General features: G+C 38.0%; 1 long non-coding RNA gene and 1 pseudogene across 1 annotated transcript in view; one reads left to right on the plus strand and one right to left on the minus strand.

Annotated features, from left to right (window-relative positions):
* Positions 1-25,690, plus strand: part of LOC143668873 (uncharacterized) — a 363,984-nt gene that overhangs the window by 164,248 nt on the left and 174,046 nt on the right. The window lies entirely within an intron of this gene.
* Positions 12,927-13,787, minus strand: LOC143669048 (large ribosomal subunit protein eL6 pseudogene; annotated as a pseudogene).

Genomic DNA, 25,690 nt, shown 5'->3' on the forward strand with positions numbered 1-25,690 from the left:
AATAAAAGACATGCTCTGGAAGTGACTGTTAGACACAATTATAAGTAGTCTTGGCTACTTCTTTGTAGGAAAAAGTTTCACAAGGGCCAGCCCTAAGATTGAGAGCTTGGCCTATTAAATTTGTAGTCCCCTATGCTTGCGAGAATATTAAGTCTTCCCCAGGTGGGGAAGTTTAATATTTCCACATTTCCCCCCAGTCCCTAAGGGGATTTTGCAAATACTTTTTTATCTTTTGCCTAGATTACTCTGGAATGTATCTGGGCATCACAATAACCTTTACAAACCAAACCAAGTCTCACTCCCTATTCAAGTTTCCATGTCATTATGGTGTTTGAATAAGCTGACCATACAAGTTAAATTAGATAGTGTGCTATAGAACATATAAATTTTGCACCAAATAAACATCTCTTCCTTTGGTCTCACATGGAAGTTGAAGTTTTAAAATATAGTCCATATCACCCTTTACCCTGTATTCTGATTTACATTAGTCCTAACCAAATCAACTTCATTCATATCTCTAATTGAAGTCTGATCTCTTTCTCAGCTTTTTAAAGCAGTTGCTGTATAGGTTATTGCTGACTTTCATAGCTGCACGACTATAACACTGAGTCTCAGGTGTCACAAAGGTACCCAAAGTTCCAGGTATGACCAGCTTATACCCAAAGAGGTCAGCATTTCAGAATTTAGAAATAATAGTTACAACTCAGGAATAGATGTGACTGCTGTAAGAGCTTATGGTCTCAAAACATTCGCAACATTTCCCCAGGATAACTATGCTCTCATATTCAGTTCTCAGAGTTTGCATGTTATATTTAGTCTGCGTTAGTGAGGTATTATAATATCTGTCTTTTCATTTCTAGCTTATTTCACTTAACATCCTGTCCTCAAGGCTCATTCATCTAGTTGCATGCCTCAACAATTTCATTCCTTCTTGCAGTCACTCAATATTCTATTGTGTGTATACACCAATTTGCCTCTCTGTTCAGCAGTTGATATGCCCTTAGATACTGCCATCCATTGCAAAACGTGAAGACTGCCACTGTAGATACCAGTGCACAAATGTCAATTGTGTCCCTGCTTTCAATTCTTCCAAGTATATATTTAATAATGGGGTTACAAGATCATTTGGCAACCTTATGCTTAGCCCCCTGTGGAAAAGCCTCCTCCAGAGGGCCAGTACCTTTCTACTTTTCTCCCAACACTGAATAGGTATGTCTCTCTCTCTCCATGTTTTATCCAACACCTGTATCTTCTGTTTATTTTTAAACAGTTTCTTTCACTCACTCACCATGCAGTCCATCCTAAATAAACAATCAGTAGTTCCCAGTATAATCACAGAGTTATGCATTCACCACCACCATCTGTATGAGGACATTTCCATTTATGCTAGAGTAGGATTGACAGTGGTCAGGAAACCAAGAATTTGGCATGTTGCTCCAGTCATGGATGATATTCCATGTATGACATGTTCTTTCATCAAAAATCCAAAAAGTAGTTGTCACTTAAATTATCTCCTTTTAATGACCCACTCCCTAATGGAACTACCCAGTGTCAATAATTCTCATGGCCTCAATCTTCAGGAAACTCTCAGTTCCTTGAAACTTCAAGAGTAACAAAAATAGCTATAGGGGGCGGGCCGCGGTGGCTCAGCGGGCAAAGTGCTTGCCTGCTATGCCGGAGGACCTCGGTTCGATTCCCGGCCCCAGCCCATGTAACAAAAAACGGAAAAACAAAATACAATAAAACAAGAAAATGTTTAAAGATGTTTCCCTTTCTTCCTTCCTTCCTTCCTTCTATCCTTCCTTCCTTCTCTCTGTCTTTCCTTTAAAAAAAAAAAAAAAAAAAAAATAGCTATAGGCCAGGATATATCTGTGAGTAATATAGCTGGGGCAGGTTGGGATGTTTCTCTACATCTAGACAGGTATCTTGGCAGACCCATATTTGACAAAGCCAGCACCCCTTCTTAATTAGTCCTCTCTGATGACATGACAGCCACTTAGAGTCATACCAGTTTGGAAGGTTATTATATGGGAAATGAATTATATACAGTCAGATGTCATGGAACATAATAGAAGACACTGAACCAACCACTTTCTTTTCATATTTCAGGACTGCATGCTTTGCTGGTTCCTTGCTCTTGAGTCCTCATGATTTCTCCCTTCTCTGCTTCTTCTTTTTCCTCTCTCTCAGTATGCCGGTGGGAAGATACTTGGATTTGTGCATCAAAAAACAAAGCTAAAAGACAAGAACCAGATGGAAGGTCAATTGAAGTGTTAAATTGGGTGCCAGGGAGACTGAGCTGGTAGCTCAGAACAAGTGAGAACTTACGAATAGCCTGATTGAGAGACAGAATTAGCTACATAACAAGGGCAGTTCTGGAACAAATCAGGCAACTATTGAAAGTCCTTGGGGTTTTTCTTTTTACACATAGCCTGGTGTATTTTACCAAACCAGGAGCAAACTCTTAAAGGGACTAAGCTTCGTAATGAAATCTCATTTTTCAGAGTTGACATTATTCCTTAGACATAGGTATTTGCTAGCCTTCATGAAGTTACTGTGTCACCTCTAAGTAATTGTAGTGAAAATACATGATTTCTCCCCTTAACTTTTACAAAAGCATAAGATTCTTGTGTAGTAAAAAAAAGATATTGCTGATTTAAGGTGTAAAAGAGAGGTTTAACCTAAATGAATAAATACATCTTTACAATTTTATTCAACGTTAAGATACTGTATGCAACAAAACCAAATGCTTTTTTTCAGAACTGGGGTTCTTCTCGAGGGGGTGAATTTACTCGAGATATGCATTAATACTCTAGAAACACATTGCCTGTCACTTACTGCTTGCTGCTTAATTAACAGGGATGTCAGACACTTCTGAATAGACTCTGGTAAATTGTCAAGTTCAACAAAAGAAAGAAAATTTTAGATAAAAAGCACCTTATGTAAATTGTGCCCTCCCGCTAGCCCAATTTCTTTCCTTCTTCTAACTACTGTTACCATCATTTTAGGTGACTTTTGTCTGGCATTTAAAAATGAAATGCGATTCTCTTATTCACTCCCTGGCAACATTCCCTGAAATACTCTGTTAAAGTGTTTTCAATTATATGCCAGTCCCAGTAGGATCTCAGTAAGAGGTTTTAAAAAGATATCTTAACCAGTACACTGTATTTTGCCGTTTGAATGCTATCTGTGTTGCAATAAATATAGATAAATTAAGCAAAGTTAAAATATATTGTAATTGAAATCAGTTAATTTTTAAATTACCAAGCATATATTCCAAGAGGTTTAGATTGTGAAGTCATTTCAAAACTTTACTAGTTTGTCTAGTTCATACACAACTAAATTGCAAAAAAAATTAAAATTGAAGTTGTCCGTATGACAACTAGGTCCCTGGTATTACTTAGTTGTATGGAATTTTTTTAAGTTATGTAGAGAATAAACTTATGGTTGACATTTAACTTGTAAATATTATGAGTAGAGAAAAATATCTTATGTATTTGGGACTAGATTTATTTGATAGAAGCAGGACTAGATTAAGAAAGAAAATCCTTGAGTCCTATTGCAAAGTTCACAATTTTCCAAGATGTATGACAGAGCACTTATGCATTCCATACTTCAATTTATCCCATCTTTTAAGTGGAGATGTTAATATGTGTCTTGCCTATCTTATGGGAATGTTATAATATTCAAATGAGAAAATGTATGCCAAAGGCACTATATATTATAACATACTACACATATGTAAAGCATCATTATCAGTTTCTCTTCCTCTTATGATAGATCCCATTGCCACTCCTTAACCAGTGATGAATTTATAATTTATCATCTGCTTCAACATCCTTTCAATTCTCTTAGATATTTAGGTATGTATACAAAGGTGAAATCTTTTATAGTTCAATTTTGTTGGTTGTGGCATTTTTAACTTGTCATGTTTTAGTAAAGATTCATAATGTGCTCTGAGATTTAAGTCATAGGGATTCAGAGAGTGAAACAAATAGGGGAGGGTTGACCAGAAAGCTGCTAATAGGAATTTAAGATTGAATTAGGATTATTAACATGAAATGAATTAGAGAAGTCAAGAATTTTGTGACTTGCATATATCTTTTAATTATTCTTGGGATGTTTATAATATTAAAGCAGGACTATGGAATGTTTAGTAAACTATACATAGAAGTTCTAAATGAATTTTTAGAATATTCAAATCAAGAATCTACAAACTCTTGTAATTTGAGAAAGCATAAATTAACCGTACAAATAGACCCTTGTCAAATTCCAATTTTGATAGATTAACGAGGCTGGGAGTACTGTTGCTGGGAAAACACCCTGTTTGGTTAATTTTTAAAAATACAGTAAAATCCTTTGTCATTTGCTGTAATAACTAATTGTTCTTTAATTAGCAGCTTTTCAAAAGTGTCATTTCATTCCTTTTAAGCATGTTTCACAAATTCAAATATTCCCCAAAGACAGTAGTATGCCTTCAGCATGAATAAGATGATTATAGGATGACAAAATTTTCCTTGAGACCCATTTTAAAGAGTCATTATATATACTTTGTCAACTTGTTAGATGCCAAATGCATTAGGCTAAGAGACTACTGTTTAAAATAAAGTAGCTGAAATAATTATGGCAATTGACCACTTGGAAATTGTAAAGAGAAGCCTGCATGTTATAATTTTTTAAAATTTATTTTTGTGTCCAGGGGCCTGTGCCTTAAGTTTACTGGGTGTACCCACTGGATTTTCAGTTTTCCTTCATGTTGCTTATTGATTTCCAGGTTAGTGATGCAGTATATACTTTTGCCTCTTTGTAGGTCCCAATAATCAGCCTGTGAACAATCTTCTTTGTCCCTAACAGTGCTGTAATGCACACAAAACTAATGCATATAATTTTCTGCTCTCTCATATCAATAGAGAACCTTCTTTAGATATTCTTTCAGATTTATGCCTGAGGAAAAGTAGCTGACTAAGAAAAAATATATGTAACTAATTGATGTGAATTTAGTGTGCCAGTTGTCCATAGACACAAGCACAAACATTTTGTCGTTTTGGGCAGTGAAATTGAATCACCAGGTGTGCTAGTGCAAAACTTTTATGTACCTCAGAAAAGCTGTGTTCATTTCCTAATCCCTTTTTTTTTTTTATCATTCCCATAAAATGTTTATTTGTGATTCCATACAAAATAAATGAAATATTTACTTGGTGAAATTAAACAAGCAATAGCCTATAGTTTCTCATTAAAGGCTACTTTCAAAAGGATGATTAGGAATTATGAAAAATATGCCTTCAGTGTTTATATTCTCTTAAGAGCGGAAGTATGGTAATTACATTGGAATTGGGAGATCTGAAGCGTGTACAATTTGGGCGCCCACTTTAGAAAAGAATGAACAGCTACAAACACACATTAGGTACAAAGTGAATGCTTAAATAGAGAAAAATACCGCAACAAACTGTAAAATAATAAAAGTGAATACAAAAATGCAACATAAAAATCACAAAATCCAGAAAAATGACAAATGTTTTCATTAATTAAAGATCTGACACCATTCTAATAATTTTAATAATTTCATTAATCATTGGGTTTGTGTGTGTGTATTTAGGAAACTCCACTTATGCAAATGTGGAATCTCCTTTGCTTGTTTATGCATATAATTATTTTTATATGTTTGTTTATTTGCTTATGCATATAATTATTTTTCTAACCCTATTTTACTTTTCCTCTCTTCATTTTCATTTCTTTACTCTTTCACATTTCTAATCTCCATGTTAGAGTTGTGTGTTTTTTTTTTCTACTCCTATATGTAATTCTACAATTTTCTTTTCTTTTTGTTCATTTTTAGCAAGTTTTATTCACACATGGTACAATCCAACCTATGTAAGTAGCCATGCCTTTGCCGCCATAATATATGTGATGATATTTCCTTTTCTTCCACAAAGAATCCATAACACTCCATTATATCCCAAGCTTGTTGACGTTTAGTTTTGGCATAATGCTTTTTTTTTATTATTTTTTTTTATTATTAATTAACGGAAAAAAAAGAAATTAACCCAACATTTAGAAATCATACCATTCTACATATGCAATCAGTAATTCTTAATATCATCACATAGATGCATGATCATCGTTTCTTAGTACATTTGCATCGGTTTAGAGGAACTAGCAACACAACAGAAAAAGATAAAGAATGTTAATATAGAGAAAAGAAATAAAAGTAATAATAATAGTAAAGAAAAAAAAAACCAAAAAAAAAAAACCCTATAGCTCAGATGCAGCTTCATTCAGTGTTTTAACATGATTACTTTACACTTAGGTATTATTGTGCTGTCCATTTTTGAGTTTTTGTATCTAGTCCTGTTGCACAGTCTGTATCCCTTTAGCTCCAATTACCCATTATCTTACCCTGTTTCTAACTCCTGCTGGACTCTGTTACCAATGACATATTCCAAGTATATTCTCGAATGTCCGTTCACATCAGTGGGACCATACAGTATTTGTCCTTTAGTTTTTGGCTGGACTCACTCAGCATAATGTTCTCTAGGTCCATCCATGTTATTACATGCTTCATAAGTTTATCTTGTCTTAGAGCTGCATAATATTCCATCGTATGTATTACCACAGTTTGTTTAGCCATTCTTCTGTTGATGGACATTTTGGCTTTTCCATCTCTTTGCAATTGTAAATAATGCTGCTATAAACATTGGTGTGCAAATATCCGTTTGTGTCTTTGCCCTTAAGTCCTTTGAGTAGATACCTAGCAATGGTATTCCTGGGTCGTATGGCAATTCTATATTCAGTTTTTTGAGGAACCGCCAAACTGCCTTCCACAGTGGTTGCACCATTTGACATTCCCACCAACAGTGGATAAGTGTGCCTCTTTCTCCGCATCCTCTCCAGCACTTGTCATTTTCTGTTTTGTTGATAATGGCCATTCTGGTGGGTGTGAGATGATATCTCATTGTGGTTTTGATTTGCATTTCTCTAATGGCAAGGGACATTGAGCATCTCTTCATGTGCCTCTTGGCCATCTGTATTTCCTCTTCTGGTAGGTGTTTGTTCAAGTCTTTTTCCCATTTTGTAATTGGGTTGGCTGTCTTTTTGTTGTTGAGATGAACAATCTCTTTATAAATTCTGGATACTAGACCTTTATCTGATATGTCGTTTCCAAATATTGTCTCCCATTGTGAAGGCTGTCTTTCTACTTTCTTGATGAAGTTCTTTGATGCACAAAAGTGTTTAATTTTGAGGAGCTCCCATTTATTTATTTCTTTCTTCAGTGCTCTTGCTTTAGGTTTAAGGTCCATAAAACCGCCTCCAATTGTAAGTTTCATAAGATATCTCCCTATATTTTCCTCTAACTGTTTTATGGTCTTAGACCTAATGTTTAGATCTTTGATCCATTTTGAGTTAACTTTTGTATAGGGTGTGAGATACGGGTCCTCTTTCATTCTTTTGCATATGGATATCCAGTTCTCTAGGCACCATTTATTGAAGAGACTGTTCTGTCCCAGGTGAGTTGGCTTGACTGCCTTATCAAAGATCAAATGTCCATAGATGAGAGGGTCTATATCTGAGCACTCTATTCGATTCCATTGGTCGATATATCTATCTTTATGCCAATACCATGCTGTTTTGACCACTGTGGCTTCATAATATGCCTTAAAGTCAGGCAGCGCGAGACCTCCAGCTTCGTTTTTTTTCCTCAAGATGTTTTTAGCAATTCGGGGCACCCTGCCCTTCCAGATAAATTTGCTTATTGGTTTTTCTATTTCTGAAAAATAAGTTGTTGGGATTTTGATTGGTATTGCATTGAATCTGTAGATCAATTTAGGTAGGATTGACATGTTAATTATATTTAGTCTTCCAATTCATGAACAAGGTATGCCCTTCCATCTATTTAGGTCTTCTGTGATTTCTTTTAACAGTTTTTTGTAGTTTTCTTTGTATAGGTTTTTTGTCTCTTTAGTTAAATTTATTCCTAGGTATTTTACTCTTTTATTTGCAATTGTAAATGGGATTCGTTTCTTGATTTCCCCCTCAGCTTGTTCATTACTAGTGTATAGAAATGCTACAGATTTTTGAATGTTGATCTTGTAACCTGCTACTTTGCTCTACTCATTTATTAGCTCTAGTAGTTTTGTTGTGGACTTTTCCGGGTTTTCGACGTATAGTATCATATCGTCTGCAAACAGTGATAGTTTTACTTCTTCCTTTCCAATTTTTATGCCTTGTATTTCTTTTTCTTGTCTAATTGCTTTGACTAGAACCTCCAACACAATGTTGAATAATAGTGGTGATAATGGACGTCCTTGTCTTGTTCCTGATCTTAGGGGGAAAGTTTTCAATTTTTCCCCATTGAGAATGATATTAGCTGTGGGTTTTTCATATATTCCCTCTATTATTTTAAGGAAGTTCCCTTATGTTCCTATCTTTTAAAGTGTTTTCAACAGGAAAGGATGTTGAATCTTGTCAAATGCCTTCTCTGCATCAATTGAGATGATCATGTGATTTTTCTGCTTTGATTTGTTGATATGGTGTATTACATTAATTGATTTTCTTATGTTGAACCATTCTTGCATACCTGGGATGAATCCTACTTGGTCATGATGTATAATTCTTTTAATGTGTTGTTGGATACGATTTGCTAGAATTTTATTGCAGATTTTTGCATCTATATTCATTAGAGAGATCGGTCTGTAGGTTTCTTTTTTTGTAATATCTTTGCCTGGTTTTGGTATGAGGGTAATGTTGGCTTCATAGAATGAATTAGGTAGTTTTCCCTCCACTTCGATTTTTTTGAAGAGTTTGAGGAGAGTTGGTACTAATTCTTTCTGGAATGTTTGATAGAATTCACATGTGAAGCCGTCTGGTCCTGGACTTTTCTTTTTAGGAAGCTTTTGAATGACTAATTCAATTTCTTTACTTGTGATTGGTTTGTTGAGGTCATCTATGTCTTCTTGAGTCAAAGTTGGTTGTTCATGTCTTTCCAGGAACCCGTCCATTTCCTCTAAATTGTTGTATTTATTAGCGTAAAGTTGTTCATAGTATCCTGTTATTACCTCCTTTATTTCTGTGAGTTCAGTAGTTATGTCTCCTCTTCCATTTCTGATCTTATTTATTTGCATCCTCTCTCTTCTTCTTTTTGTCAGTCTTGCTAAGGGCCCATCAATCTTATTGATTTTCTCATAGAACCAACTTCTGGTCTTATTGAGTTTCTCTATTGTTTTCATGTTTTCAATTTCATTTATTTCTGCTCTAATCTTTGTTATTTCTTTCTCTTTGCTTGCTTTGGGATTAGTTTGCTGTTCTTTCTCCAGTTCTTCCAAGTGGACAGTTAATTCCTGAATTTTTGCCTTTTCTTCTTTTCTGATATAGGCATTTAGAGCAATAAATTTCCCTCTTAGCACTGCCTTTGCTGCATCCCATAAGTTTTGATATGTTGTGTTTTCATTTTCATTCGCCTCGAGGTATTTACTAATTTCTCTTGCAATTTCTTCTTTGACCCACTTGTTTAAGAGTGTGTTGTTGAGCCTCCACATATTTGTGAATTTTCTGGCACTCTGCCTATTATTGATTTCCAACTTCATTCCTTTATGATCTGAGAAAGTGTTGTGTATGATTTCAATCTGTTTAAATTTGTTGAGACTTGCTTTGTGACCCAGCATATGGTCTATCTTTGAGAATGATCCATGAGCACTTGAGAAAAAGGTGTATCCTGCTGTTGTGGGATGTAATGTCCTATAAATGTCTGTTAAGTCTAGCTCATTTATAGTAATATTCAGATTCTCTATTTCTTTATTGATCCTCTGTCTAGATGTTCTGTCCATTGATGAGAGTGGTGAATTGAAGTATCCAACTATTATGGTATATGTGTCTGTTTCCCTTTTCAGGGTTTGCAGTGCATTCCTCACGTATTTTGGGGCATTCTGGTTTGGTGCGTAAATATTTATGATTGTTATATCTTCTTGTTTAATTGTTCCTTTTATTAGTATATAGTGTCCTTCTTTGTCTCTTTTAACTGTTTTACATTTGAAGTCTAATTTGTTGGATATTAGTATAGCTACTCCTGCTCTTTTCTGGTTGTTATTTGCATGAAATATCTTTTCCCAACCTTTCACTTTCAACCTATGTTTATCTTTGGGTCTAAGATGTGTTTCCTGTAGACAGCATATAGAAGGATCCTGTTTTTTAATCCATTCTGCCGGTCTGTGTCTTTTGATTGGGGAATTCAGCCCATTAACATTTAGTGTTATTACTGTTTGGATAATATTTTCCTCTACCATTTTGCCTTTTGTATTATATATATATATCATATCTGACTTTCCTTCTTTCTACACTTTTCTCCATACCTCTCTCTTCTGTCTTTTCATATCTGACTCTAGTGCTCCCTTTAGTATTTCTTGCAGAGCTGGTCTCTTAGTCACAAATTCTCTCGGTGACTTTTTGTCTGAGAATGTTTTAATTTCTCCCTCAGTTTTGAAGGACAATTTTGCTTGATATAGGAGTCTTTGTTGGCAGTTTTTCTCTTTTAGTAATTTAAATATATCATCCCACTGTCTTCTAGCTTCCATGGTTTCTGCTGAGAAATCTACACATAGTCTTATTGGGTTTCCCTTGTATGTGATGGATTGTTTTTCTCTTGCTGCTTTCAAGATCCTCTCTTTCTCTTTGACCTCTGACATTCTAACTAGTAAGTGTCTTGGAGAACGCCTATTTGGGTCTAATCTCTTTGGGGTGCGCTGCACTTCTTGGATCTGTAATTTTAGCTTTCATAAGAGTTGGGAAATTTTCAGTGATAATTTCTTCCATTAGTTTTTCTCCTCCTTTTCCCTTCTCTTCTCCTTCTGGGACACCCACAACATGTATATTTGTGTGGTTCATGTTGTCCTTGAGTTCCCTGATACCCTGTTCAGATTTTTCCATTCTTTTCCCGATAGTTTCTGTTTCTTTTTGGAATTCAGATGTTCCATCTTCCAAATCACTAATTCTATCTTCTGTCTCTTTAAATCTATCATTGTAGGTATCCATTGTTTTTTCCATATTTTCTACTTTATCTTTCATTTCCATAAGTTCTGTGATTTTTTTTTCCAGATTTTCTATTTCTTCTTTATGTTCAGCCCATGTCTTCTTCATGTCCTCCCTCAATTTATCGATTTCATTTTTGAAGAGGTTTTCCATTTCTGTTCGTATATTCAGCATTAGTTGTCTCAGCTCCTGTATCTCATTTGAACTATTGGTTTGTTCCTTTGACTGGGCCATATTTTCAATTTTCTGAGCGTGATCCGTTATCTTCTGCTGGCGTCTGGGTATTTAGTCAGATTTCCGTGGGTGTTGGACCCAACAGGTTGAAAGATTGTTCTGTGAAATCTCCGGGTTGTGTTTTTCTTATCCTGCCCAGTAGGTGGTGCTCGTGGCACCCATTTGTCTGTGGGTTCCACCAGTAAAAGGTGCTTGGGTCCTTTAACTTTGGAAAACTCTCGCCATGGGGGAGGTTTGCCAGCCGAAGCGGCTTGGAAGAGTGCCAGCCGGCCCGGGGGTCCGAAGGCGGGGACGGTCGCTGGCCGCCGCAGCCCGGGAGAGCGCCTGACCGAATTTCCTAGTCGGCCTGGGGTGCCAAGCGTGGCGGGAGGGCGCCAGCCGCCGTGGCCCGGGAGAGTGCACCGTTCCCAGCCCGACTGGGGAGTCACGTGTTTGGAAGGAACCCCCCCCGGTCACCGTTCTCCACGGTCTGGGGATTTCTCACTCAACTCTCTCAGTTGGTCTGGGGGACCTCGCGTGGTGGGGGCGCCAGCCGCCGTGGCCCAAGGGGACCGCCTGCCCAATTCTGCCAGCTGGCCTGGGAAGGAAGAAGGGAGGGACTCCGGCTGCTTGCTGTCCTGCCTGGGAAAGCCCGCGCCCCTGGCGATCTCACCGGAGCTGGTTCTCCCAGACAGTCAGCTGTTCCAGGATGGGGTACGCCGTCCTTTGATCTCCGTCGTGGCTCCGGGAGCTGCTTTGTATCATCTCCAATCCCCCAGTAGCTGTTCTGGAGGAGGAAAGGTGAGGGTAGCAAGACTGTCGAGGACGGTGGCAGAGGAGCTGGTGAAGGCGGAAGAGGGCACGGTGGTGGTTGGAGAGCCGCCAGAGCAGGAGGCGAAAGGGAAGGATAAGATGGCGGATAGAGCGCCGCCGGAGGAGAAGGCGAAAGGGAAAGGCAAGATGGCGGCGGGAGCGCCGCTGGCGGGGAAAGAGGGAGAGGAGGGCTGGCTGGCTGGCTGGCGGCAGGAGTGCCGCCAGCGGGGAAAGAGGGAGAGGAGGGCTTGCTGGTTGGTGGTGGGAGTGCCGCCGGTGGGGAAAGAGCCCTAATCCCTTTTTGTGGGGATTCCTGTTGTTTAGGGTGGAAACCTTGGTTAGATTGTTTCCATGGAGATTGACCCAACTGTGGTTGTGGCCTTTTGATTGGATGGAGACATGACTCCACCCATTCAAGGTGGGTCTTCATTAGTTTACTGGAGTCCTTTGAAAGGGAAAACATTTTGGAGTTATACCAAAATAGCTATAGAGGCAGAAAACTGGAGATGCCTGGAATGCCAACAGAGATTAGATGACTAAAGACAGATCTTTGGAGATGCAGAGACCAGCAGACATTGCCATCTGCCTTCCCATGAGATGCTAAGCAAGCCAGAACCCAGTGTTTCACCCTAGAGAAACTGAGTGAGTGCCCACAGATGCTTAGAGAGGAAGCCACTGGAATCAGAAGCTGGAAGCAGCAGAACTAGGAACTAGGACCAGCCGATGCCTGCCACGTGCCTTCCATGTGACAGAGGAAACCCTGGTGCCATCTGGCCCATTCTTTTGCATTAAGATGTCTTTTTCTGGATGTCTTTTTCTGGATTTCTTCGTTTGGACATTTAAAAAAAATTATCAGCTATGTAATGAGGTTCTTTGTAAGTTTAGAACACCAATTTGTGAGGATAAACTCCATTTGCAAGAGAGAAAACACAGAATATGGGTAGCCTTGGAGCTGAAGAACAGCTTTGGTTTTTGGCATAAGTTGTGAGTCAACAGTTTTCTGATCAACCTTGAGCTCCTCTGTAAGCTCCTATTTCTTTTTCTCTTTGCTGAAGATCTCACCTTTCTGGTATCTGGGCTTAGACACAACTTCTTCCTGTTAAAGTAAGCATCAGTGAGATGTTTTGGGATTTTCATACCACTTATGTCAATTTTGGTAGAGGCAGCAATGACAAACTTCTGGCGTGTCCTATGCAGAGGAACTGTATTGAGGGCCGCTGCTTAGCTGCTTCAGGAAAACCGCTCTCTTGTCCCTGTGGCATCTAGTGAGGATGATCAGAACAGTCTCAGGAGTGATGCTAGACCACAGCTTTCTCACATGCTAACTGAAGGGTTGTTTTTCTTGTTTGTTTTTGCCATGTCTCAACAGCCTCTGAGGCACATCTTCAGTGGGATAATATCTAGGCATTTTGTGAAGCTTAATCACCCTGCTACCTCCATTTTTTGTAACCACCAGTATGTTTTGTGACAGTAGCAAGAAACTTCTCCTTCTTTTTCTTTTCAATCCTGGATTTAACTGCTAAATACTTCCTCTTGTACTTGGCCTTTCTGGAATACATTGCAGATTGGAAGTATCTTCCAATTCCTCAGATGAGGACTGGGTTTTGACTACAGTGAGGCTTCCCCTTCCTGGGCTTTTTGGTCTGGAAGCTACCCTTTTTAACCTTGCTATTGCCATCAGCCTTCTTGGCTTCAGGTTTCTTCTCCATAGTAGACAACTTCTCAGCCTTTTCACCCACCATCTTTCATGATGGGAAAGAGAACTTAAGACTTCCAGTCAATACAGCTTTGAAATTTTTAAGTCCTTAGAACTTTAAATTTGTAACATAATAAATCCCCTTTATAAAAGCCAACCCATTTCTGGCAAATTGCATTCCAGCAGCATTAGCAAACTGAAACATCAGGTAATAATGGAAGGCATCGTTTATTTCTTTGATAAAGAGAAATTAAGGCGAAAGTAGCATTCTGTCATTACTCTAACTCCTACACATGCTTCAAAATGCAAAAAGGGATGAAGAATGTCGTTAAACCTTCCCTCCTTCTTTCCTTCCCTCATGCTTTCTTCCTTCTCTCCCTCCCTCTCTCTTCTTCCATCCCTGTCTCCCTCTCTCCCACTTTCCTTCCCTGCCTCTTTCCCTCTCTCTCCCCCTCCCTCCCTCCCTCCCTCCCTTCTCCTTTGAATCCTATACTCTCCACCTGGACTACTACAGTTTAGAGCCAGATGACATCTGGGAAATCATGGAGATTATTTATTAATGGGACAATTACTATGCACCAGGCTCTGTTCTATATACAGGTACTATTGGAGTTCACGAGATAGGCAGTATCCCCAAATTCCCTGTTCTCATGGCCCTTATGTTCTCTGAGGAGGTGACGTTTGAGCTGAGTCCTGCATGATGAGAGGGAAGATGTGCTGTGAAGAGAAGTCAGCAAATCCAAAGCCCTAGATGTAGAAAATAGATTGGAATATTTGAGGGACTAAAATGCCAGCATGGCCAAAGTATAGGAACAAGGAGGAGAGTGTTACCAAGATGTGGTCAGAGGGCAATTAGCATTAGTCTAGTTGTTTGTGGGAAATGCATACAGTTTTTGCACTTTTGAAGTATAAGCATAAAAACAGTAAAAATCTTAATACTAATAAAAACTCATTCCTCAGTCCCTGGGATATTCCCAGAATTTATTGTCGATCTAGGCAATATTGCTAGAATATAAAACTGACAAAGCATTAGCGTTGCTCTGCCTGATAGATAAGGCTCTGCTGGATGATTTAGGGAATTAAAAGAAGGAAAGGTCACCTGATTGACAGGCAAAGATACAGCAAACCTTCCTAAATGAAGAGGTATCAAAAGTTTTGTATCTTTTAATATAAGAAAAATAAATTGTAACTGGAACTCTGAGGATTTCGTTCATAAGGAGAATCTACTCCTTTCATCTAGATGGTTTTCTCTATTAAAGAGAAGCGAAATTGTAATGATGAGTTTGTTCAACTTTTTTTCTTCCAGTTATTTTTCTTATAGAAGGGGCTTCTGTTTAAGTCATCATAGTTTTCAAATATTTGAAAATAGCAAATGTTGTCAGTAATTATTAGAATAAGGGTTTTTAATCTAGGCATCAGGAATTGAGTGAAACCTTTCAAAAATGTCTATGCAATTTTGCATAAACTCTGTATATAGCAGTGTAGGACACTACAGTGTAGTGGGCCATAGATTTTGGTAGAATCTGGAACCTTGCTACCTGGGGTCAAATCACAGCTCTGCCACATACGAACACATGAGTTTTGGAAATTTTTTTTTATCTGTCTGTGTCATGGTCTCTTCATTTGAAAATTGTATATAATGAAGAGTATTATCTAGCTGATAGAGTTTGGTGCATAAATGATTCAATGACTGTCAAGTGTAAGATACAGTGTCTAGAACAAAATCAACACTATGTAAGTATTGCTTTGTATTATATGAATTTTTCTGGGGAACAAGTCCAGGCAAACCCTCCCTCTTTCTTTCACTCCATATAAAGAAAGTTAAGAACAACTGTCTGAGAAGGAGCATTTGATCAGTACCATACTTGAGGAAAGATTATTCTTTAAAGAGACAATAGGCTAACGAGTGGAGGTGATCAAAATATCAATCTATGCCTGCTATTTTTCTCTCTGAGGATATACTCGTTATTCTAATCTTGTTTCAGAACTACTACGGTTAACATTTTCCTTTATTATTAATTCCTCAGTGTCTTTTCTAAAGATTTTGTTCCAGTAAAAATAGTACTATTTAGCTTTGAAATCTTTCAAAATGGAATTATCTATCATAGAGACAAAAAATACAGTTAGTTTAAACAGAATTTTAGGAATAATCTTTAGTTAAAGCAGTTAAGATTTTTTTTAAAAAAAACAGCCTCTGTTTTTTCTTTAAATTGTCTCTTTATTGAACTACAATTGCAGAGCACCCCCCTGTTCCCCCGACACACACTCCAGTAATAAATACCAGACTTGTGCATATCGATGGCTATTACATGCTGGAGAGAGGATGTCCCAAAATCGTAAAGAGAGAAGTGTTCCTCTGACTTGAGTTTTCTCTTTTCCCTGCAATTCCAGAGATGCCCAGAGCCATGGTGGGGGCTATGTGTGTTTCCTAAGCCTGTATGGCCTCTCTCTCATCTGCATTTTGAAGTCTCTGATTGTGATAAAGTTATAGATGACTGGCTTGGCACACATATTAGGCATATTTTCATAGAAAAAGATACAATGAATTGTAGTTAACCTTCAAGCACAGTAATCCTCAAAGTCCATTTAAGATATAAAGTAGCTGAATTAAAATGTGTGGGTTTATATATGCATGTGCATCCAATAAAAAAACAAGAGAACTATTTAAAATCAAATGTGCAATACCCTATTTAAATGATGGTCAGGGTTAAAGAAGCATTTATGGGCAAGTCTGGGGACCTAACATTTATTTATCACATTGTTTCTATAAACAAAAGCATTCCATTGCCTAAATCATCAACTTATAAATAAATATTTTAGACACAAACTCTCTGTTGTGATCCCTTACATTTCAGCAACACTTTTCAGAGTTTTCTCCCCATCTGCCCAGACCCCCCGTATATCCATCTCATTTCAATGCTGTTTGGCTTCTGACACATTTTTCCATGAATACAACATTTCTTCACACACTTTGAGGAGTTTAGTTGACAAGTTCTGGAACCAAATCTGATTTGTCGTACGGCATGGAATTAAGCTACTCTCAGCAAGATTCCAAGCAGCAGAATAAGGAAAACCTTCAGTCTTGACCTCAATCATACCCCACAGGGTTCTGGACCCAAGCAACTGAATGAGTCCTATGAACCATGAGGATTCAGCTTACATTGCCAGGCAGCTTTCTCTTTAAGTTTCTGTATTATTTCCTTTAGCTCCAAAGCATTAATCCAGGTATAGCAGGTGTATTAATGATTGCAGATTCTGCTTTGGCCACTAAAGAGGAAGGCTGCAAGAATTCTGTCATTTATAACACCAGTGCCAGTGAGTTAGAAGCTGATTTGAATCCTTTCTAGGGTAAGATGATATGACGGAATAATGTAGCCTAAGTCAGGGATGAATTTCTTACCATCTTTTGTCGTTAGGTGACTGCTATTATGGTTTTTGGGAGGGAGATAGATTAATACCTGGCTTCTGCACAAGCAGTTCCTAGATAGACACCTCTGGTGACTCTGGAAAGAAAGTGATGTTTGCAGTTGTTGGTATCCCCCCCCCCCTCATGTGAAGCCTGCACCATTCGGAGGGTATAGGTGGACAGAGCCTCCAATGTGGCTTCCAGGTTGGCGGGTGTGGGCCTTAGGATTCCTAGTTTGAGTCACATAATCGAGTCTAGTCCGGTTTTTTTGAAGGCAGTCAGCCCATCCTGTCCTTTTTATCCACACCACCACCCTGGTAGCCTTCATCTGCCCCCTGGAATGGCTGAGATTGGCAGGGAGAGGGGTGAAGAATGGGGAGACATCTGGAGATGCTCTGCATGGGAGGAGCAGGAACTGGGGCCATTTCCCACTTTACTCACTAGACTCTCAGCAAGGGAAAGAGCCGTGGAATCAATCATCGTCATAAATGGCTAGTGGAGGATGGTGGACCGAGAAGTCAGTTAAATTTAATGCAAGTGCAGGAATTTGAGAGAATCACATCAGGAGGTTATTCCTTCAGGAATAAGATTCCAAGGCAATTCTGAAACAAAAGATCACTAATTATTCACTCTCCCCCTTCTTCCAGGGATCTAAGATGTACCCCCTCCCCATCGCTGGCTTGTTGGCTTTCCCTCCGTTAAAAATTGAAGTGCTCATTCCAGTATACTATACTTTTTTTTTTCCAATTCTCTACAACTTGCACCCAAATGTTGTGTCTGGAAGGTACAAGAGAGGCAAAATCACTTTTAGAAAACTTCTCCAGGTATAAGTCTGAATCTCTTGGGCCCTCTTTTGACTAGGTTTCCACGTGAAGGGTATACCAGCCAGACCGAGCTGGTGTTGCTCTTTGGGAAAGGAAAGGCACATCATACCCAGGATGGCCAATGCAAAATCCTGAATTTTCAAAACATAGCTATATAATTTCTGACCCCTTTCATTCTGATCGTTCTATCAAGAAACAGCTAAAACAGGATTATCCTTTTTGAGGACAGTCACAGTCAATGACCAAACTGTCTTACTAATATGTGTGGATCGGGAGGTGGTGAGGGAGGTTAAATAAAAAAATCTGAGTCAATTTTTGGGAAGGCTGTTTTACCACTCAAGAACATCATGTGGTGACTGTGTGATTGTGAAAACCTTGTGTCTGATGCTCCTTTTATCTACCTTGTCAACAGATGAGTAGAACATATGGAATAAAAATAAATAATAGGGGAACAAATGTTAAAATAAATTTAGTTTGAAATGCTAGTGATCAATGAAAGTGAGGGGTAAGGGGTATGGTATGTATAATCTTTTTTTTTCCTGTTTTCATTTTATTTCTTTTTCTGAATTGATGCAAATGTTCTAAGAAATGATTAATTTGCAACCAAGTGATGATATTGTGAATTACTGATTATATATGTAGAACGGAATGATCACATGTTAATGTTTTAGTTCATTTGTTAAATATTTTTAAATTAATAAATAAATAAATTTTTTAAAAAAAGAACATCATATGCCTATAGATGATAGTCCCTCACATGCATTGACCACCAGGCCACTGTTGAGTTACTCTTCTGATAAAAGACATATCATTGCCTGATATGCATATAGTCCAGAAAACCAAAAGCACAACACAGATTAGTTTCATTGACCACAGTGGCACGGGATGAACGGACTGATTGGACTGGAATGGGCAACACTGTCACCTGAAAAAGCACCAGCAGTGGTGAGGCACTGGAGGGTTCAAAAATCAGAGGTAGCCTTTCTACCAGAATTGCACTTGCACAACAGCTCTTGCAATTTAGCCTCCCTCACAGCAAGGCAGATGGGTCAGCTTTTGGCAGGAATCACAAATTTGGCATTTAGTGGTAGCCTTTGTGCATTAGAAATGCAGAGTCCTTTGCTTTGTGCCCAGTCCGTGCAGGTAGACGGGTGCCATGCCTGGCATGATAATGGAGCCAGGCAGTGATGGAGAAGATATGGTTGGAAAAGGCCTGATCAGCAGCTTGATTCCAGTCGATCTCTTCAGAGAATGGGCCCTCTTGTGTCAGCAGCTTTTCTTCAGAGAAATAGCTATCACATGTTCATGCAAAGAAAAGGTGATTCTGTGCCAGACTGTGTGGGTCCTTGAATATGCCATTTCCCTTTGCTTAGCAAGACTTTCTGAGTTCTTGATTTCTTGTTAGTTGTGGCATCTGAGTTAATCAAACCCCAAATACGAATATCAGGCTAGATAGTCATGAGGTTCCCAAAGAGTTAGATATTCACTTTCAATTACAAGAATATATTCAGGTATTCAGCCTAATACCCAGGCAGTAGCTGCTTTTCAAAAGCAATGTACCTAGAAGTCATGTGAGGGGAGAGACACATCCACAACCCCGAGGGAACAACTCCAGGTAGAGGCCTTCCTTTTCCAGAGACTCCATTGGGAAAAATCATCAGCCATAGAGATTTGTGTCTCAAAGGAATTGTTATTAGAATGTGGGGGTCCCAAAAGGAGAGAGTATGCCATAGCCCATTGAAGAGCTTCCAAACAGCCTATTGATTTCAGTAGGGTGCTGATTTGTTGGTTAGCCAATGTCAAGGACCAAGAATGCCACAAGATTTCAGTGAGATGCTGGACCTGCTTTACAGTGATGGGAGCATAATAGTGAACAGTTTTCCTTGATTACTAGAGGAGCTGAGCATTATGGATCCGACCATGTAGTCACAATAAACTTTACTTGGTGAGGAGAGCTCTAAATTTTAGAAAAATTATCATTTAAGTTTTATAAATTAATTTTATAAAAGTTTATCACTACTCTGCAGACAGAGGTGTGATACCACTGCAGTCAAGGCCATTGAGACTGAAGCTTCCAACTTACCAGCCAACAGGACATTATCTACAGAGTCAAAGATTTGGATATTAGAACTTGGAGGCATTTATATTAAATCTGGAATGAACTGCTGGTGGCAAATGGTACTAAAGTTTATCCTTCTAGGTCTTCTCTACATGTGGCTTTTCCCAGCAGGAGAATTTTCTTTTGCACTTGTGGGAAAGGAAAGTACAAGTACATCATAGTATATATTCAGCTATGGAGGTGATAAAAGAGCTCACTGAATTGGCTCAAAAGATCTGCTCACAAGTTTATGTTAGCTTCCCTCTACCACTGGGAATAATGCTCAAACCACAACAGTTGAATCTGAGTGCTTCTCCCATGGAACCTGGTAAGATGATGATTTCGATGCCTATATCAGACAGAGCTATAAGACTTTGACTCCTCCTCTCTCTGAAGTAATCTTCTGAATTAATATTCAGTATTCAGTTCTCTGCAGGGACAGAGAAATCTCAGCCTAACCCCTAATTATGTTTTTCCTTAAAGCTGAGGTTGGAAGCCAAGAGGAAGAGGTGATCAGGATGTGCTGAGGTAGAGAGTGGTCCCTTGCCAGTAAACCAGGCACGCTGGCTTCTCCTGGATCAACCAAACGGACTTCCAATGCTTTCTTTCTGCCCCATGTGAGCTTTTGGGCTCCATAACCCTACCTCCTCCCACCCAGAGGAGGGTAAGCAGCAACTGAGGCATGATTCAACTGATTTGTTTCATTCCTCTTTCTTACCATTTGAGCTGTAAACATTCAGTAATGGGTAGGACAGTGGGGGATCCTCACTCCTCTCATATCTTCACTTACAGCCTGCGTCAGAGGATTTGCTTCTGGGTCACAGGGAGTCTTTTCCTTACTTCCAACCCCACTGCAAGGTATTTTTCTTTATTTTCTGCAATTCCATGCCTATGTTAGCATAGCATACTTACTGCTAAAAACTTTCACACATTCTGAAAGGTCTGAAATGTTACTATATTTGCAAGCTAGCAAGCTAGACTACCAGTTTTTTAAAAAAATATTGGCAGAAGACATGAGACTCCTAGGTCATAGACAATGGATTTTACTGCTCATAGCACAGCAGGCAGCAAGAAGTTCATGTTCACTCTGTTTCTTCATGTACCTCAAGTCCCATAAGAGTGACACAGAGGGACCCAGTTGGATGCTGCATATACAGTGTGTTTGTGTCATAGCTAAGGGACCCCAAGTCCAAGAAACTCCAGTCTATAAGGGACAGCAAGCAAAGCTACCCAACCTTTGCCCCAGAGAGAGACATTATCTTTATTATACTGAACACCAAACAAGTTTGCCTTCTGCCCTAAGGAGGACATTTTGTCTGTCTTTCAAAGTTATTCACTATACAAACATCCTTGTAAAGCTAGTTCAGAACCAAGGGCTGTCAGTGCCTCTGCTCACAAGATGTGCAGATATGCAAGTGACTCATAGATATTTGCCCCAAACATTACCTAATTTATAGTGCTTTGGGATGATTAAATGAGCTCAAATGGATCAAAAAGTATTCATTCATATTAGTTGCTTTTGCTTTATTATTATTCACATAGATTTATTTTAAAATACAAATAGTTTAAATGAAATATTTTTACTTTATTATTTTTATAATTGTAAAAGAAATGCTACTATAAAATGCAAGTAATGTATTAAAAGATAAAGATATATGCATGCCTAAAGGATGTGAAAATTATATTCAAGTATGCAGAAAATTTTAAAGATGGTATAAATTACAGAAAAACAGATCCTGAACTATTATACTGAGTGGGTTTCAGCATTTTAATATGGTTAGGTTTTACCACAATCATAATAGTTCTAATTGAATGCTTTAAGTTAATAAATAGATAATTAGTATATTATTAGCAAATGTTTTGCCTAAGAAAGCAGATACATTGTAATTGTTTCCAGAGCACTGAGAGATGTATTTTATGGTTTACTAGTCTCTTGTATGTGTTACAAGTGCTTGTTTTCTCAAAGTTTGCAAATATTTGGCTAGATTTACTGCTGGCCAGCCCTCACCCCCCATTTCTAACATAGTTCCATGGCTTAAAGACATAAGGTTCGTGGAAGTTTATTGGGGGAAAATAGCACCTGTTTTGATAGTACTGCTCATTAATTGAGCCTTAATATTCTTGTTTTTGAAAGTTTTTATTTGTAGATTTTTAAATACAAAAGTCGAGGAAATAGTATAATGAACACTTAAGTCATCACCCAACTCAGTAATTATCAATTTATGGCCAGTCTTCTTTCATTTTTACTGCTGTGCACCCCTGCCACCAATTATTTTGATACTTACAAAAATGGACTATTATTTCATCTGTAAATATTTCAGTAAATTCCTCTAAAAAATAAGAGTTGTTTTTAAAAGATATAGCCACAGTGCAAGTTAGTAATTTCTTAGTATCAAGTAACTAATCAATTTTCACATATCCCATTTTTTAAAATAATTTAATTTGCTTTTTGTCCCGTTCTGTTTAATTAATTAATTAATTAAAACAGATCCTTTGAGTTAGGATCCAAATAAGGTCCCTCCATGAACATGTGCATCTCTTAGGCTTCTTTTTCTCCATTTGTTCCTACTTGGAGCTTTCGATCATTTGTCCTCTGGAGTGTTCCACATCTTGGATTTTTCTAATTTCATCCATTAGGGTTATTTATCACATTCCTTGTACCCCTTATCTGAAGCACTAGTAAGAATCAAGTTTAGTTTGCTTTTTGCTTTTTTGTTTTGACTGGATGACCTTGTGCACTTTCACTAAGAGTGACCCTAGGAGAACGTAACATTATCGACAACTGATGATTAGTGCTGAATCCGTTATTTTCTAAGAGCTTACAACATGGAAATATTCTAAATTTATTTCTGTAAAGATAAACTTCTCCTCATCAATTATTTGGTTTCCCTATAGTTATACTTTTATAGTAAAGCCATGTTCATTGTCCACATCTTTCCCTTCGGTTATCAGTTCTCATAATATTGAAATGGTTTCTTAGCGTTCTCCAAAGGTCACCAATTTGTTGCTGTTTCCCTCTAAGTATCATTTTGAACTCATGAATTTAAGCTTATTTGATTTTCAGTCTTCTCCAGGTTTTAGCTTTAATAATGGTTAAATTATTCCATCTATGGCTAGTAAGATTTTATTCTGCTTGACTCCTGCCTTTTGACAAGACCCTTCTTGACAAGATATCCATACTTGTTTTGTACATTTCCTGCCCCAGATCTGGAATCAACCGTTTCTCCATGAAGGCTTCTATCCTGTTGTGGGAAATTGTAGTTATACTGTACAATTATAACATTTTGGAGGGAACCAAAGAAACACTCGAATAATATGCTGGATTATATTAGACAGTAGACAAAGGAAAACAGGAAGAAAAAAGATGTTGGCAGGATGTCCATGACTCTCTACATCCACCAGGTCATAATATTGTCTCAAAAAATCAAAAGAAAAATTCAAGCCAAATTTGATCCACTTTTTTCAGATAGGAGAGCTTATTAGCTACTGTTTGCCTAGCACAGGTTTATAATGTAAGGATTTTGATTAAGTAAAGAGTTATTAACATTGCTGTTATGGGCTGAATCACATCCCCCAAGAAGATATAATGAAGTTCTAATACCCAGTGTCTCAGAAGGTGACCTTATTTGGAAATAGGGTATTGAACAGATAGAATTAGGCAAGTTAAAAAGAGGTCATTGTGCACTAGTGTGAGCCCGTAATTCAGTATGACTTGTGTCCTTATAAGAAGATGAAATTTGGACGCTGTCAGACAAAGGGAAGTATGCTATGTAATGACTGGGGCAGAGGATCCCATAGATTACTGGCTAGCCACTGCCAACACCTAGATTTCAGATTTCTGGCTTCCAGAAGTGTGAGTAAATGAATTTCTGTTGGTTTAAGCTACTGAGATTGCGTACTTTGTTATGGCAGCCCTAGGAAGCTAAGACAATTCCAGTAAATACCTTTAAAACTGGATATACTTTAAGAAGATGTTTAATAAACCAGGTGTGGTTTGTCATTGACATAACTGGTTTATGATGTTTCTCTTCTTTTTCGTTTATGCCGACTTATTTTAACGTCTTGCTGTTACTTATTTGGCCTATTGCTGGGTGGTCGGAAACTAAGGAAATAACTGAACCACGCAGAGATGGACGTTATCCTCCATGATCTTCTGTGATAGGACAGCACTACATTTGGTGACTTGCTATCAGAGCTCCTGGCTCGGATATGGATTTTGATGAGGCTCCCGTGACAAATCTACTGGAAGGCTCTGGCTGGTTGATGCGTGGCTGGCCTCCTGCCTTCATTTAACACACAATGCGTTCCTCATTCCACATACCATAGTCTATTTTATGGATTCTGTTCAGAGTCGCTCAGAAAATAAACTATTTTTGGCTTATTTAGTAAGATTGGACACACAGAAAAAGAGAGAAAAAATTGTGCAAACTTTTAGCCACATTTTAGCATGCAGATGGTAACTATAGGAGTTGGTTACAAAAAAAAAAAAAAAAAGAATTGATCAGGAAGATTTGTTTGAGTGAATTTTTATTTTGTTTCCAGCAGACCCCCTCCCATGGCATTGTTGATGCAAATAGACCCTCTTTTCAGAAACTGTCTGGCTTCAGAAAACCCCTGTCAGTGGAGCATAAAAGCTAAGTTGTACAGCAGCAGTCAGCAGACCTTAAAGGAGGGCTGATTGGAGCAATAGATGCAATATGTAGGCAGGCAGGCAAACAGCGGAGCCATTCTTCTCAGGCTCCCAGTGGTGGGTAGAAAAGGCTAGAGACCCCGGAGGAAGAAAGAAAAGAGGAGAAAATAGGCAGTCACACTTCTGCTAGGGAGAAAGAAAAACCTCAAGTAACAGTAGACCAGGATTTTGCACACAGGGTGCTGAAAAGATAAAGGCAGGTTTTATCCTGGCTACTTATATTATCAGTGACTCATATATTGGAAGATAGTGTTTTTCTCTCTTTCCCTCTTTTATTCTTCTCACATGGGATTTAGGGAAATGAAGTAACAATGTTATATGCTTGCTTAAAAAAATAAAACAAGCGTTTCCTTCCATTTTCCTCTTCATTTGGATCCTGACTAGCATTTCTTCTAGGAACAAATGAATACATTTATTAACATTGACGGAAGGGGTGAAATGGAAATCTGAGATTCTACCTTAGTAATCTGTATTTTTGCTAGTCTTTAGTAATCTGTATTTTTGTGCTAGCAACAACAAACAAAAAATCTCCATTTCATTGCAGTTTTCTTATATGCATGTGTGTTTATATGCATAAATAGATAGACTGAACTGTCCATATATATTATGTGGACACTATTCATGGACTGTTCTAAAAATATAAATATTGCACTAACCATAATGACTTAATAAATGAACCAACAGAGGACAAAAATTCATATGAATTCTGAAATATATTTTCAGTTCATATTATTGTTTTCCTTTGCTTTTCACTCTGTTTTATTTTGCTTTTCACTCTGTAAGGAACACGTATTTTTCCATAGAATTTTCTTGGAAAGTAATAGGAATAAAAATCAAAGGTGCTAAAGGAGCTTCTTATCAATAGATTGAAAAACAGTCACTTCAATTTTTCCCTTGCTTCATTTAATATAATTCAGTCTAGAAAGAACTC

The sequence above is a fragment of the Tamandua tetradactyla genome, chromosome 25 (assembly GCF_023851605.1).
Source record: "Tamandua tetradactyla isolate mTamTet1 chromosome 25, mTamTet1.pri, whole genome shotgun sequence".
Classification (NCBI taxonomy): Eukaryota; Metazoa; Chordata; class Mammalia; order Pilosa; family Myrmecophagidae; genus Tamandua; species Tamandua tetradactyla.